This window comes from Cryptomeria japonica, chromosome 9, assembly GCF_030272615.1.
Source record: "Cryptomeria japonica chromosome 9, Sugi_1.0, whole genome shotgun sequence".
Classification (NCBI taxonomy): domain Eukaryota; kingdom Viridiplantae; phylum Streptophyta; class Pinopsida; order Cupressales; family Cupressaceae; genus Cryptomeria; species Cryptomeria japonica.
This window is the reverse complement of record NC_081413.1, coordinates 588,037,968-588,055,267: the sequence shown is the minus strand read 5'-3', so window position 1 is coordinate 588,055,267 and position 17,300 is coordinate 588,037,968. Positions and strand designations below refer to the sequence as shown.

Sequence of the window (17,300 nt, the reverse complement as noted above, 5' to 3'; positions counted from 1 at the left end):
GATGTTGGTCACTTGATGTAGAGTTCAAGGACAACTTCCTGATCAAGAGATCTTTCTTTTCAATTCATTTTTGTATCTTGCCATATTGTAGTTAGCTTCAGGTTTGCAAGTCCTCTTTTGTATCTTGCTCGAAGAACAACTAGCATTGGTTTGCAAGTCTAGAGTAGTGAGTTCATTCATTGTAATATGATATACATATTGGATATATTTTGTAGGCTAGTTCTCATCGTGTTTTTTTCTTGTTTGGGTTTTCCATGTAGAAAATCTTGGTGTTCATGATGTGTTGGATATGTGATGCTAATTAATTATTTATGTGTTGCATTAATTTTTGTTTAGATTGATTCACCCCCCCTCTCAAGCTTGCCTTGGGTTCAACATTCATATGATAAGAATAAACACAAATTGGAGATGATCAACTTATATTTTCTTATTGATTTCCACAAACGATTGAAGCCAAAGTTTGAAACACATAATCATTGTAACTTATCTGTTGTTGTATCAAAGCTTTACAATAGACACCCTTTTCCCCAAAATAGAATTTATAGCTCTACTCTATAGTCCCAATTTCCTTCTTATAGGAACGAAGGAAGCGACAAAGCTATTGAATTTTTATTTTCAGTTACAAAACTTTTAAATTAACCACCCAAAAAAAAGTTACAGAAAATATTCACTCATTATATTATTCAAACTTTAGTCTTCAATGTGCGAACACTTTGGTTGTTGATGTTGACCAAAATCCTATGACGACATTAGAATATTCAAATCGTGGAAGAAGAAAAATTTGAAAGTTGGCCCTTTCTAACTCACTAGAACTTTAAGAGCACAACTGGATTACTTGTTCACATTGAAGTCCATATAGATACCTATGACCTAGGTGGTCTAGTAGGGTTCTATCCTCCATCGATCATACTTAAAAAGTTAAAAAAGAATGATTGAATAAAACATTAATCCACAGGAGGATTAAGGTACTTCTATTCCTACTGGTAAGTCAAATTATTACTAGGCCATTGGTATTGTTGTAGTTGTTGTACATTGATCACATGCTCCTTCCATATACTATCCAAGACTACTCGAGTCTCCATCACAAACCTATTATAACTTGTTTCCAAGGCTACCACCCTATCTAGAACATAATTGAAATTTTGTACATAAACTACTACTTTTTTCGGTATCAATGAAAGTACCTTAGGTACTATTTGATCAAACTCTTTCCTCCATTCCTCTAGACTCTTTATCTTATTATCACTATCCAGTATCTATGGGATGGACCAATGCTTAAATGCATGAAAAAAATCAATTTTCGATTTGAAATTATACTCCTCACTAGATAGATACTTAAACTTATCAACCACAACTTTCACCATCTTTTCTGTAGGTGCCAATGTAATTGGACCACTTGAATATTTTCAATAGATTTTACACAATGGAACCAAAATATGATAGGTCAGTTTCCATGTCTCATAGAGTTATTTCAATATAGGAATATGAACATTCAATTGATCACTTACCTTCACAAGAGAATCATAGTACCTATGTACATCATCAATTTTATCGACAAAAGATTCAGTTTGTGACTCAGAATTCCTTCTAGTACTGAAACTATTCCCCTTCCCACATTAGATCCTCAATAGCTTTGACAAGCTCTTCTGATTATTCAATCTTTCCTTTCCAAATTCACTTTGTGGAATCCACTTATTCCTTTGTAACCATTCCTTTAGATTTTATAGCATGAAGAGGCCAATATAGAACCATTTCAATGTTTGGAGGGAATGGAGATTCTCCCATTGACATGCTCTATTTCAATTTGAACATTTTCAAAATACAATCTATTTATTTCTTCATTTAATGTTACTTGAGTCTTGTGATACTTAGCTACTTCTTCTCCAATTTTTTTACAACTACTTGTGTAAACATGGCCAAATGCATAGTCATTGTAGCTGCTCTATAGTCGAAGTATCTCTCAATATTTTTACCATAGCTGATCCTGTCATCTCTTGGACTATATCTTGTAACCTTGGTCTTTTAGTATTTTTATGTGTTATCCAAAATGCAAATGTTTTAATCTTTGGATCATATCTTGAGCCAAATTTTACACCTTGATCTGAGTCAAACTGTGAAATCAACATTGGATCTTCTTGGCTCCTCACTTGATCCAATAAAAAAACTGTCTATGAATCCATCCCGGGAATAAGAAACATGTTACTTTGTTTCACCATTTTTCTAACCTCATTGGGGCTGATATTAATTTAATCAATTTTGAGGTATTTAAATGTTCTAGTAGCCACTTCATCATGTTGGGATTCTCTTATCCCCATCTTGTTTATCTCGATTTTTTCTTCAAATTCTTTCATCTTATTTTTCATCCAAAAATCTTTGAACTCCTAGGAATTAATAAAATCATCATCATCTGAAAATCTCAAAGAAACAACCACCTTTTCATTATCACTTTGTCCCTTAGGGAGTACCTTATATGCATATCATGCCTATCCTCCGGCACTTCAAGTGTATTATCTTCCTGATAAGGTGACATGAAGTATTGATCAATCTTTGTATCTCCTAATAGATCCCGCTACCACACAATATAACCTTGGGTTAGCCCTTACATCCTTGTGGGCTAATGGGGTTCTCATTACATCTTAATTTACTAGTACTTGCCACCCCAAAACATACCCCTTGATTCCACCATTCCAACACATGAGACCATGAGCCCATTTTACCCTTTACACCAACTTCATACTGCCATATCATAGGAAACATCTTATGCTATGCTATGACTGTTGTGGGCTTGCGGTTTGACTGAATGTCTCTAACACTTTTGCCATTGCTTCCCTGTAATGCTTCCTAGGACCAAAGACCTTGACCATGTCGGACAACGATATAGACATTGTGTTGAATATCTTTCACTACTATCCCATGATTGACACATATGATCGTCTTTTGACTTTTGTGGGATTGCAAGATTTGTCTATGAGACATTAATAAGATGGAAACACAAGGACATAACATGAATGGGGAAAATTTGCCACCATAAGCATGGTGACAATTTTTTTTTAACTAAAAGAGATAAATGACACAATAGACCAAGACATTGCAATGACCAAATTTGGGGTTTAAGTTTTTTCAAACAAGTGATATTAGACTATAACTTTGCAAATTTTGACGGTTCTAACAAATTCTACACTAACACATTCTAATATAATATATCACTACCTAAACTCCCATGGTTTTAATTGATGAACATTTATATAACATTCAATCATATATTGATATATTAAAAGTTAGATGTATGACTTATATTATAGAATTTTTTATATGTATTATTATTTAAATCTTAAGTTACTTATAAACAATTAACAAATATATGATGACTTAGATGGGGAGGAGGATTGTATGGTCTCCTATATGGCCTTGCTAGTCTCCTTCCTTCACTTCCTTGGCTCTGTTCTTGTTGAATGTGACACGTGTTGGTATGGGATGCAGTTTGGATCTTGGGTTTCGATGGAGGATGTTCAAGAGTTTGGAAGTGGGGTTGGGGATGTTGAGGTTGATGGTCTCCTTGGCTTCTCTTCCCTGGTCTAGGGGGGTTGTTTGGTGGCTTATGGCAGTGGCTTTATAGCTTCTGTTTGGCCTGACTTATGCACATTTTTGGAGGACTTTCTCTATTCCTCTGGGCCTATTCTCTACATAGGAATTATTTTGCCAGGTGAGTTTGGCTATGACCAGGGTGGTGTTTTTCCTCCTCGTGGGTCATAAGCATTTCCCTCTATGTGTCACCCTTGTTGCACATGGAGTTTTTTCTCAGTAGAACCTTTTTTTTTGCAAGATGGGTTGGTTTGAAGCAACAAATCTTTTGGCCTTGTTGGTTTTTTTGTGAGAGGCTCCCTCCTTGATCTATGGGGTCACAAAAAAGTTGTTTCTGCCTTAACTAGGAGATCTTCATGGTTGTATATTTGAGGGATTCTTTCACGTTCTCAACTTCTTCTTTACCTTTTCTCTGGCTCTATGGTGGTTTCTTTGTCTCTCTTCTCTCCTTTTCCTCCTCTATTTATTTTTATTTTTTGGGAGAGGCTTTTTTGTTTTGGGTTTCTTCAGAACTCTTTGGTTAGCATTCTCTAAGATGATGAGGTCTGGATTTCTCTGCTTATCTCTTATGACTCCTGGATTTCTATTAGATGGGGGTTTTGTTTTCCCCCCACTCCTTGTTTTCCAAGCCTTGGCCTTTGTGCTTCATTTTCTGCATCTTTGGGTTGCTCTGGTTTTTTCTATAGAGGTGGTCCCATCTTATATTGAGGGGGAGATGGATGTGGCTAGAGTTGACCTTTATTATATTGAAGTAGAGTTTGATGCTATTGGTGGTGCCTGGAAGTGTTGTTGGGTGGTTAATGGTGCCCTATCTCTTGGTTGTAAGGTTGCTGATGTTGGCCTTCTTGCTGACTTTCATTTTTCTCCTAAAGAGGTAGAGATCTGGTCGAGCAAGTCCTTCTTAGTGCTGCAATTATGTTGTGGGAGCCTTGTAAAACCCACTATCAAAGTTTAGGGAGATTGGAAAAACCCTATGTTTTTTTGTTTCTCTCAAGGATAGACTAGATACTAGTAGTTTTTAAGGGCCCAGTTTGGCCAATGTTTCTTTTGGTTAGGTTTAGGATTTGTTCTGTTACAGGTTATGGGAGCTTGGGAAAGCCTTTCATGTTGGCTGAGGCTACCAAATAAACACTCGTTCTTTGTTTTTGTGAGGTCTATTGTTTGCTAACTTAGACCCTTTGCTTGGGCTAGCCTGTTTTGTAATGTTTTACACTTGATGTTTGGCTGGTGTTGGGTTGGTTGTGGCTACTCTAAATTTTTGTTTAAGTTTTATGCAGTCTTCGGGTTTTGAGCTCTAGATACTCGTAAGTCCAGAAGGTTTCAGGTCCTTTCTAAAACACGTTGTTCACTGCCAAGTAGTCTATTCCATTAATCATTGGCAGTTATCTAGTTGTAAGGGTTTTAGGGCCCCTTCAAAACCTATTTTATCCTAATAAAAAACAAATGACATTGATGTTTCTTTTTGCATCCATCCATTTAATTTAATATGTAATCTGAATTTAGTGCTATCTAACCAACATGTAGTTCTACTTGAGCCCAAAAGATTGAGAAAAATAATTCAAAATAATGACATTAAGAATTTATTCAAGAAATTAAACATCAAAAGATTAATACACGAAGTGGAGAAAGAAAATGACTTAGCAGAGAAAAGAGGAACCTTAACTAATCTCTCTAGTGCTCTCCTATACTATCTTTACTAACAAACATAAGTATTTATGTCAATAGATATGTAGTAGAAACAAACCATATCTAATATGGAGATTCTATATCCACTTCATTAAATTCCTTCACCCTTAGCTTGGTTATCGCCCATTTTGCCGTTTCAAGAAGATGCAATGAACTAAAATTCAACGGCCCCTAGGTTGGGTTCCCATAGGAGCCCGCCCAACCCTACAAGATCTATGCTGATCCCCAATGAAATTATCTTGCAAGTGGACTTGATCTGTGCAACCCTTGGAACAGAAGCATGGGTTCAACAAATAAAGTGAAAAACTTATAATAACTCATTGCTTTAGTTGGCTATTCCTCTCAAATCCATATTATTGACATACCCAAAAAAAAAAATTATTGTTGTTAAAGACATATTCATACAATAATGAAAACGGAAAAAAAAATGTTTCAGGTGGACACGGCTAGATGGATTCAACTCAACAACGCGGGCACCACTTTACTGCAATGGAATTGTAATGAAGGGATACTTAAAATCTTACAAGAATCTATATTTCTTTTGGGTTTTGGGAGCAGATCACTTTGTAAGTAAAATTTTTAAAAGATTTATTGAATTTATGATAAGAATGGAGTGTGGTAGAATTCAAATTAATTATGAAATGGGTGTTTACTTGTGTAAACAAATACCTGTCAATAATCCTTGTGTGGCTTTGATGATGCTTGATACAATCGTTAATTCTCATTCTACCAACAAAGTGGAGGTTCTCTGATTGAATCCCGTCGTGGGAGGAAAAAATCAAATGGAGATTTGAAAGAACTAAAAGCTCAGCAGTGGTTCCAAACCCACACATATTAATTATTCCATGTGGCTTATGGTGGAGACTTTATAGCTATTTTTTGGCTTAACTCATGCGCTTTTTGTTGGGTATATGAAGTCCAACAGTCGCATGACTGTTCATCTTCCCAGACTCTTTGTTTCATGACTGAATATCTTTATATAAATGGTTGTGTGCCGCCCATGTATGGGTGATTGATTAATAGAAGTTATTCCCTGCTTTGAGTGTGGATGTAGGCAAATTTGCCGAACCACGATAAATCATGTGTTGTCTCTTGTTATTGCTTTATTCTATTTTTGTTATCATTTTCTTTGCTCATTCTAATCTTAATAATTGGTATCAGAGCCATGGTTGGCTTGAGCAGAGAGTAATGTTATGCAAATGGAAGCTGAAGTGAAACACCATGTACATTGGTGGGATGACTGGAAAGATGAAGAGGATTTGGCTGAAGAAGAGGACACTGAGGGGAGTGAAGATGAACCTGAAGAAGATGAAACATATGATGTCAAAAAATATCAAGAGAAAAAAATTATGAGAGTAAAGGAAGAGAATTTCTTACTCACCGATTTATCGTATTTTATGGAAGATACCTTGGCCAAAATTTTGGAGGTTGATACTTCAAGACATTTAAGACAAAAAGAACTAATGGAAATCTTAGATGGAGAAAAAGTAAATAGAGTCAACCTTGATGATATACCGGTTGATAGGCATGTTGAGATGGAGAATCTCATAATAGCTCTAGAAGATCATGATAGCAATACACAAGCCAAGTTATTTTCTCTTCAAGAAGATTTTCAAAATGCTTCTTTGAGAGAAGCTCAGCTTCAGGCCAAGCTAAAGGATGTTGAGAAAAAAATGTTAAATGCTCAAGTAGAGGTTGTAGCTGAAGAGGGAGAAGACCTTTGTGTAGACAATTTAATAGAAGAATATGAGCCTATGGACTTGGATAATGAAGTGCAAGATGTTGTTCTTGATGCAATAGGAGGTGCTTCTGTAAGAAAGATTCCTAGAATTCTACGTGCTCCAGATACAGATGATGATGATCATTACAGGCCCAAATGAAGATGACGTGTTGAGCCTCCTAATGTAGTGGGAGAGTTGCCCCGGACCAGGTCTGGCTTGGGCCTTGTTTTGGATTTTTTTCAAGATGTGGTAGAAATGGAAGTTGATCCCAGTGAAGAGAGCTTCACCAAGGAGACAGAGTATGAAGAAAATGGTGGCAATGACATGGTTTCCGAGGTATTTGGGCATCCTAAGGAGTTCACTATGGAGGTTGTCTCCCAAAATGAGCAGAATCTTACTCTGCATCAAGTGCCAGTAAAAATGGGCGCAGAGAAGAGGCATGGTGTGAAGGAGCAAATAAGAGGTTGGAGCATAAGGGCTGATGGGGTTTTGGAAGCCGTGAGGACTGCTGGTATTATCGATTTTGTGCAAGAGACAAATGAAGGATGTGAGGAGAGAGTCTTATATATTTCTGCACCAGCAGTGGGAGATCAACACTCTGGTTTGTATGGGGTCGTTAAAAGGCCATCACCTATGTACGGGGCTCTGTTCAGGGTTCATGCCAAGATTGCCAAAGATATGGTAGAGTTGGAAATAGACCCCAGCGGAAAGGGATCAAGGATGGTTTGCGATGTTTTTTGTCTAGCAAACAAAAATGCGGCTCCTATAATTTTCACTGATAAGATAGATTCAACTGCGACAATAAGAGCTGATAAGGAAGCTCAAAGAATTTTGAAGGAGCTCATGAAGCAGGAGGACCAGGATAATTTAGAAGATGAGGAGGAACAAAATCAATTCGTTTCATTCGTGGAAACTGAAGAGGCAAAAACAAATTCAGTGTTCGGAGAAGTAAAAGATGAACTTTGTGGTCTATATGGTAAGTCAAAGCATAGGCAATGTGTATGTCCTACATCACATGGTGGCCTGCATCACAGTCACCACAGCAAGAAGGGCGGTCTTCACGCCATGCAGCGTAGTCTTCACGCCACGCAGCACAGTCCTCACACGATGCTGGGCACTCACCACAACTTGCTAGGCAAACCACATATTTGCCCAGAATCTCAACCTTCGCGGGCTCACAACAGGGGCGTCCTCCTTCGTAGACCGTTGATGATGCCTCTATGGAAGATCGATCCCGCGGTTCGTCTCCTGCCTCGCGCTCACAAGGAGATTAAGAAACCAGTGGAGGCAGAGAACTCCAAATTTGTGAGGTTTCAGTTTAGTTTGTTTTAGAGGATCAAGGTGCCTTGCCCGAGAGTTTTGCAGGAGGCTCGATTGAGATTGTGGCATAAGAAATCTTTGTGTCACAGACAGAGAAGGGAGATGATTAGGTTTCCCGCTTTCATAGTGGCAGCCAACCCAGTCACCAACATGGGTTTTTAGAGAAATATTTTTCCCAAAGAAAAGATCACTTTCGCTGGCCAGGACAAGTTTATTATGATAGGAGGCAATGATATGCCGATTTTCGTGGCAGATTGGTCTCTTGAGTCTGAGTACGTTGCAGAGCATTCTCGATATAAAGTTGAAATTGAGAAAGGAAAAGAAACAAACATAGAATTACGAAAGAGGAAGTTTGCATTGATTCCACAAGATGGAATGTATTCACCTATCAAATTTGAGTTTTGGATGGTGCGAAAGGAGCTTGTTGTTGTTTCTCTCAACGTTGCAGAGGAAGGTCTTTTACACTTGAAGCGTGCAGGAATCATTAGAGAAGTTCTGGATATGAGATATACGAGAACAACTGGCTCCATGTTGCAGTTTGAAGATGGCAGAGTTATGCCATAAGAACTAATGGATGAAGTTGACTCTGTTTTTATACATGAACTAGCTAATCGAATTAGAGGTTTAATGATGTGTGGTGTGCCTTATATGAAGACATACAAGATTGGTGAAGATATATCATTAGTTGTAGGGAATGGGAGCATTGAAGTTTTCGATGATGACAGGTTTTACGATATTCTGTCACGGGGGAGCTCAGATGATGATGATGAAGAAATGAATTTTAAACTGGGATAAAGTGGTGTTTCTGTTTTTGGCATAATGGGTGAGTTTGTGTCTGATAGAGTTTTTAACTCTTCTTTGAATTGGAAAAGGCTGATTCAAAGCGTATGTGAACAAGAGTTTGTAAAGTTAAAATCTTGCGGATTGGTTCCAATGTGAATTTTGAATTGGAAGTAGGGACACCAGCGCATGGCTGTACCGGTTGGCCTTCGTGAAGGAGACTGTTGGATATATGAATCCTAATGGTCGCATGACTATTCATCTTCTCAGACTCTTTGTTTCATGGCTGAATATCTTTATATAAATGGTTGTGTGCAGCCCATGTATGGGTGATTGATTAATAGAAGTTATTCCCTGCTTTGAGTGTGGATGTAGGCAAATTTTCCGAACCACGATCAATCGTGTGTTGTCTCTTGTTATTGCTTTGTCATGTTTTTGTTGTCGTTTTCTCTACTCATTCTAATCTTAACACCTTTTTGGAGGACTTGCTCTATTCCTTTGGGCCTTTTCTCTACATAGGACTTGTTTTGCCAGATGGGTTTGGCTATGACCGGGGTGGTGTTTCTCCTCCTCATGGGTCATGAGCATTTCCCTCTATGTGTCACCCTTGTTGCACATCGAGGTTTTTCTTAGTAGAACTTCTTTTTTGTTGTGAGATGGGTTAGTTTGAAGCGACAAATCTTTTGGCCTTGTTGGTTTTTCTGTGAGAGGCTCCCTCCTTGTTTTGTGGGGTCCCGAAGAAGTTGTTTCTGCCTTTGACTGGGAGATCTTCATGCACATATTTTTCAAGGCTTCTTTCACATTCTCAACTTCTTCTCTACCTTTTCTCTAATTCTATGCTGGTTTCTCTATCTCTCTTCTCTCCTTTTGCTCCTCTATTTATCTTAATTTTTTGGGAGAGAATTTTTTGTTTTGGGTTTCTTCAGAACTCTTCGGTTAGTGTTCTCTAAGATGACGACGTCTGGATTTATCTTCTTATCTCTTATGACTCCTGGATTTCTATTCGATTGGGGTTTTTTTTTTCCCCCACTCCTTGTTTTCCAGGCCTTGGCCTTTGTGCTTCATTTTCTGCATCTTTGGGTTGCTCTAGTTTTTTCTATAGAGGTGGTCCCATCTTCTATTGAGGGCGAGATGGATGTGGCTAGAGTTGACCTTTATTCTATTGAGGTAGAGTTTTATGCTACTGGTGGTGCCTAGAAGTGCTGTTGGGGGGTTAATGGTGCCCCATCTCTTGGTTGTAAGGTTGTTGATGTTGGCCTTCTTGCTGACTTTCATTTTTCTCCTAAAGAGGTGGAGATCTGGTCGAGAAAGTCCTTTTTAGTGTTGCAATTATGTTGTGGGAGCCTTGTAAAACCCATTGTCAAAGTTTAAGGAGCTTGGAAAAACCCTATAATTTTTGTTTCTCTCAGGGATAGGATGGATGCTAGCAGTTTTCAAGGTCCCAGTTTGCCCAATGTTTGTTTTTGGTTAGGTTTAGAATTTGTTATGTTAAAGGTTATGGGAGGTTGGGAAAACCTTTCATGTTGGCTGGGGCTACCTAATAAACCTTCGTTCTTTGTTTTTTTGAGGTCTACTGTTTGCTAACTTAGACCCTTTGCGTGGGCCAACTTGTTTTGCAATGTTTTACACCTGATGTTTGGCTAAGGTTCGGTTGGTTGTGGTTGCTCTGAATTTTTGTTTAAGTTTTGTGCAATCTTTGGGTTTTGGGCTCTAGATGCCTATAAGTCGAGTAGGTTTCAAGTCCTTTCTTAAACCTGTTGTTCACTGCCAGGTAGTCTAGTCCATTAATCGTTGGTAGTTCTCTAGTCATAAGGGTTTCTGGGCCCCTTCAAAACTTGTTTTATCCTAATAAAAAACAAATATAAATTTTAAAAAATTGTAATGTGAAAGAAATCCATAAATAATAAATTATTTATGAGATTATATTTCAGTTGATTAATGTTTATTTTGAGAAGAATGTGTCTATATTATGATATTAGTATATTGAGTGTGGATAATACTTAATCTATAGCTTGTATTTCTAATTTTATAGTCAAATTTACTTTTTCATATATAATGATTAAGATGTAAAAATCTAAGTGTTAAATCAATTGTAAAAAAGAAAAGTGCACATCCTATTATTTTTTAAGCTATCTTGAGTTGATTTCTTGGATATATGGTTTGACTAACTTGACACTCCCCAAATGCTCTTGAATATCGTTAGAAATTTTACACCTAATTCACACTAAAATATGATTAAATTTGTCCTATTTCATTGAATAAAAATGTCTTTTATCTATTAAAGTACATGATATTTAAGAACACTACATCACTCTTTTTACAGCTATTTAATCTAATTCATAACCATTCAAATTCCATTAAATACCAAATAGAAAGTCAAATCAACACAAATATTCATTTCCTTGCCTTCATCTTGCAAGAAATATCCTTTCTCTTGTGGAGCTAGGAAGCTTCTAAAACAGTAAGAAAATAAATAAGTAATGAAAATGGATAGCCTGTGACCATTAACAAAAATTCAAAACATGCGATAAGAATCAGCTCAATAGAACAACAAAGAATCTCGGGATATTTTGTTTTTAATGGTGTGGCTGCTTTACTAGATATCAGTCAACACTAAACAAAGGACTGAGATATTCAGATGAACAGCTCTTATTATTATTCAGTCTATAAATACCATACAATCCCTCATGAGATATGAGAAGATGGTGGGAGGAAGCTACAGTATTAAAATATGTCTGTTGTATGAAATTACTACCCTTTTGTATGAAATTGTTGCAGACTATTTTTAATTACTACCCTTATGTTACGAGCGTCTAGATCCCAGAACAAATGATACAAAATATAAAATTAAAAAGACACAATAGCCACAAAACATTAAAACCCCAACCACGCATCAAAATAAGAACATCAAACCAAGTTGGTCGAAACCAATGGTTTAAAATAGAAAACAATAGACCTTAGGAAACATAAGATTGACGGATTATCAGGCACCCTCAGCCAACAAGAGGGGTTTTGCCAGGCTCCTATAACCTATAACAACATCACCAATTCACAACAATCTAAACCTGAACCTAACCAAAAACAACAGCTGGTTCAAAAACAACAGCTGGTCAAACTGGGCCCTTGAAAACTGTCAGCATCCAGTCTATCCCTGACAATAACAAGAGACATAGGGTTTTTCCAAGCTCCTTAAACCATGATAGTAGGTTTTACAAAGCTCCCACAACATGAAGTAGGGTTTTTCCAGGCTCCCTCAACCATGAGCATGGGTTTACAAAGCTCCCACAACCTGAAACAATGGGTTTTTGAATGGCTTCCCTAACCTTAATCTTGAGACTAAAAAGAGTTAAGCCCATAATACCATCCAAAATCCCCACCTCAATAGGAGATAAGGAAGGAGAGACAAGTAGAAGCCCATCCTCTGTTCTCCAACAGACAAAAAATAGGGCATCAACAGCCCCCGCTAGTACATCCCAACATCAACAGCAACACCCAACTCCACCTTAGTAGGAACCTTTAGTCATATATTGATAAAGGTTAGACTTGGTCTATAAATTAGATTTCAAAATATATTTATTTTAAATATGAATAATATAAAATATAAATTTAAAAAAAATTTATAGTGAAATAAATTCATATATAATTTCAAATTTCAAATTCTAATGATTTATGAAAATATATTTTAATTCATTAATGTACATTTTCAAAATAATGTGCCTATGTTATGAGAATACCATTTTGAGTGACATAATAATCAATTCTATAACTTATATTTCTAGTCTTATCACAACAAAATTACTTAGTCAAATTCACCTTCTCATATAATATTTAAGATATAAAAAGCTAAGTGTTAAAATCAAGTGTAAAAAATAAAAGAGACATATAGCATTTTTTCATTGATTTCTTGGATATTTAATTTTCAACTATTGTTACATTTTCCAACTATTCATCTTAAACATCATCATCAAACATACACTTCATGGACACTAAAATGTGATAAATTTGTCTTATTTTATTGGTCAAAAATTACTTCTAACTATTGAAGTAGATAATATTTAAAAATAGTATTCATCAACCCAAAATGTAATCCATCATTCAAATCTATTTAATCACTTTGTCTAGGATATTTTTTATTCAATTGATCAAATTTTACTTTTTAACCATTGAAGTAAATGATACTAAGAATAGACTTTGTCAACCCAAAATCTAATCCATTATTCAAATCTATTTAATAACTTTGTCTAGGATATTTTCTATTCAATTGATCAAATTTTACTTTTGAATCATTGAAGTAAATGATACAAAGAATAGTCTTCATCCACCCAAAACCTAATCCACCATTCAAATCTATTTATAACTTTCTTTACAATCTTTTCTATTCAATTGAACCATGGAAATAAATGATACTAAAAATAACCTTCATCCACCCAAAACCTGATCCATCATTCAAATCTTTTTGTATACAAATCCCAAACAATCACTAAGCTTAAATAAAACGGCCAATACATTCTCAAACATCCTTTGAAATTTACATTCCAAAACGTCCACTGATTTAGATGCCAAACAATTCAAATTCCATCCTACCAAAATGATGACCCCAATCGAAAAACAACAGCAAGTCAAGTCAGTACAGATACCCTAATCCATAAAACATCATAATATGAATTTCAATGAGTGGGGTGCGTTTACCTGAATTAAAAATAGTCTGCAACAATTTCATACAAAAGGGTAGTAATTATTCGCTGTAAACAAGGGAAGCATTTAATATTGAGATAAGAAAAGATGATGGCAGGAAGGGAAAAAAAGGCTGTGGACTGCATATTCGGCCGTCTCAAACAGACATATTCTTATTTACTTCCATTCCATCAGAGACCCTATTTTAATACTGTACCTTCCTCCCACCATCTTCTCATATCTCATGATTTCTACTTAAACTCTTCTTTGAAATTCTTGCCTTCTTTATAGAGAAAATGATTGTAGTATGGTATATGAGGGATTGTATGGTATTTATAGACTGAATAATAATAAGAGCTGTTCATGTTCATATGAGTCAAAGGCATGCGGCCTTTCCCAGTCCTTTGTTTAGTGTTGACTGATATCTGGTAAAGCAGCCACACCATAAAAAAACAAAATATCCCGAGATGCTTTGTTATTCTATTCAGCTGATTCTTATCGCATGTTTTGAATTTTTGTTAATGGTCACAGGCTATCCATTTTCATTACTTATTTATTTACTTACTGTTTTAGAAGCTTCCTAGCTCCACAAGTGAATGGATATTTCTTGCAAGATAAATGCAAGGAAATGAATATTTGTGTTGATTTGACTTTCTATTTGGTATTTAATGGAATTTGAATGGTTATGAATTAGATTAAATAGCTGTAAAAAGAGTGATGTAGTGTTCTTAAATATCATTTACTTTAATAGATAAAAAGACAATCTTATTCAATGAAATAGGACAAATTTTATCATATTTTAGTGTGAATTAGGTGTAAAATTAGCAATTGGGGAGTGTCAAGTTAGTCAAACCATATATCCAAGAATTCAACTCAAGATAGCTTAAAAAATAATAGGATGTGGACTTTTCTTTTTTACAATTGATTTAACACTTAGATTTTTACATCTTAATCATTGTACATGAAAAAGTAAATTTGACTATAAAATTAGAAATACAAGCTATAGATTAAGTATTATCCACACTCGATATACTATTATCATAATATAGACACATTCTTCAAAAAATAAATGTTAATCAATTGAAATATAATCTCATAAATAATTAGAAATTGAAATAAATAATTTATTATTTATGGATTTCTTTCACATTACAATTTTTTAAAATTTATATTTGTTTTTTATTAGGATAAAACAAGTTTTGAAGGGCCCCCAAAACCCTTATGACCAGAGAACTACCAACATTTAATGGACTAGACTACGTGGTAGTGAACAACAGGTTTAAGAAAGGACTTGAAACCTTCTCGACTTACGGGCATCTAGAGACCAAAACCCAAAGACTACACAAAACTTAAACAAAAATTTAGAGCAACCACAACCAACCCAACACCAGCCAAACATCAAGTGTAAAACATTGCAAAACAAGTTGGCCCAAGCAAAGGGTCTAAGTTAGCAAACAGTAGACCTCAAAAAAACAAAGAACAAGGGTTTAGTAGGTAGTCCCAGCCAACATGAAATCTTTTCCCAAGCTCCCATAACCTTAATAGAACAAATCCTAAACCTAACCAAAAACAAACATTGGCCAAACTAGGCTCTTGAAAACTGCTAGCTGCACAAGAGAATGGATATTTCTTGCAAGATAAAAGCAAGGAAATGAATATTTGTATTGATTTGACTTCCTATTTGGAATTTAATGGAATTTGAATGGTTATGAATTAGATTAAAAAGTTGTATAAAGAGTGATGTAGTGTTCTTAAATATCATTTATTTTAATAGATAAAAGACAATATTATTCAATGAAATAGGACAAATTTTATCATATTTTAGTGGGAATTAGGTGTACAATTTCTAATGATGTTCAAGAGTAGTTGGGGAGTGCCAAGTTAGTCAAACCATATATCCAAGATATCAACTCAAGATAGCTTAAAAAATGATAAGATGTGCACTTTTCTTTTTTTACAATTGATTTAACACTTAGATTTTTACATCTTAATCATTGTACACGAAAAAGTAAAATTGACTATAAAATTAGAAATGCAAGCTATAGATTAAGTATTATCCACACTCAATATACTATTATCATAATATAGACACATTCTTCAAAAAATAAACATTAATCAATTGAAATATAATCTCATAAATAATTTATTATTTATGGATTTCTTTCACATTACAATTTTTCAAAATTTATATTTGTTTTTTATTAGGATAAAACAAGTTTTGAAGGGGCCCCAAAACCCTTACGACCAGAGAACTATCAACATTTAATGGACTAGACTACGTGGCAGTGAACAACAGGTTTAAGAAAGGACTTGAAACCTTCTGGACTTACGGGCATCTAGAGACCAAAACCCAAAGACTGCACAAAACTTAAACAAAAATTTAGAGCAACCACAACCAACCCAACACCAGCCAAACATCAAGTGTAAAACATTGCAAAACAAGTTGGCCCAAGCAAAGGGTCTAAGTTAGCAAACAGTAGACCTCAAAAAAACAAAGAACGAGGGTTTATTAGGTAGCCCCAGCCAACATGAAAGATTTTCCCAAGCTACCATAATCTGTAATAGAACAAAGCGTAAACCTAACCAAAAACAAATATTGGCCAAACTAGGCCCTTGAAAAACTGCTAGCTCCACAAGAGAATGGATATTTCTTGCAAGATAAAAGCAAGGAAATGAATATTTGTATTGATTTGACTTCCTATTTGGAATTTAATGGAATTTGAATGGTTATGAATTAGATTAAAAAGTTGTATAAAGAGTGATGTAGTGTTCTTAAATATCATTTATTTTAATAGATAAAAGACAATATTATTCAATGAAATAGGACAAATTTTATCATATTTTAGTGGGAATTAGGTGTACAATTTCTAATGATGTTCAAGAGTAGTTGGGGAGTGCCAAGTTAGTCAAACCATATATCCAAGAAATCAACTCAATATAGCTTAAAAATGATAAGATGTGCACTTTTCTTTTTTTACAATTGATTTAACACTTAGATTTTTACATCTTAATCATTGTACATGAAAAAGTAAAATTGACCATAAAATTAGAAATGCAAGCTATAGATTAAGTATTATCCACACTCAATATACTATTATCATAATATAGCCACATTCTTCGAAAAATAAACATTAATCAATTGAAATATAATCTCATAAATAATTAGAAATTGAAATAAATAATTTATTATTTATGGATTTCTTTCACATTACAATTTTTTTAAATTTATATTTGTTTTTTATTAGGATAAAACAAGTTTTGAAGGGGCCCCAAAACCCTTATGACCAGAGAACTACCGACGTTTAATGGACTAGACTACGTGGCAGTGAACAACAGGTTTAACAAAGGACTTGAAACCTTCTGGACTTACGGGCATCTAGAGACCAAAACCCAAAGACTGCACAAAACTTAAACAAAAATTCAGAGCAACCACAACCAACCCAACACCAGACAAACATCAAGTGTAAAACATTGCAAAACAAGTTGGCCCAAGCAAAGGGTCTAAGTTAGCAAACAGTAGACCTCAAAAAAACAAAG

The 17,300-nt window shown here is 35.2% G+C and overlaps 1 long non-coding RNA gene across 1 annotated transcript; it reads right to left on the bottom strand.

Annotated features, from left to right (window-relative positions):
* Positions 1 to 13,402: 13,402 nt before the first annotated feature.
* On the bottom strand, positions 13,403 to 14,169 carry LOC131052103 (uncharacterized). Its single transcript, XR_009107279.2, has 2 exons — positions 13,779 to 14,169; positions 13,403 to 13,669 (listed from the first exon to the last, which is right to left on the bottom strand). It is a non-coding gene; the product is annotated as an uncharacterized LOC131052103 (long non-coding RNA).
* Positions 14,170 to 17,300: the final 3,131 nt, after the last annotated feature.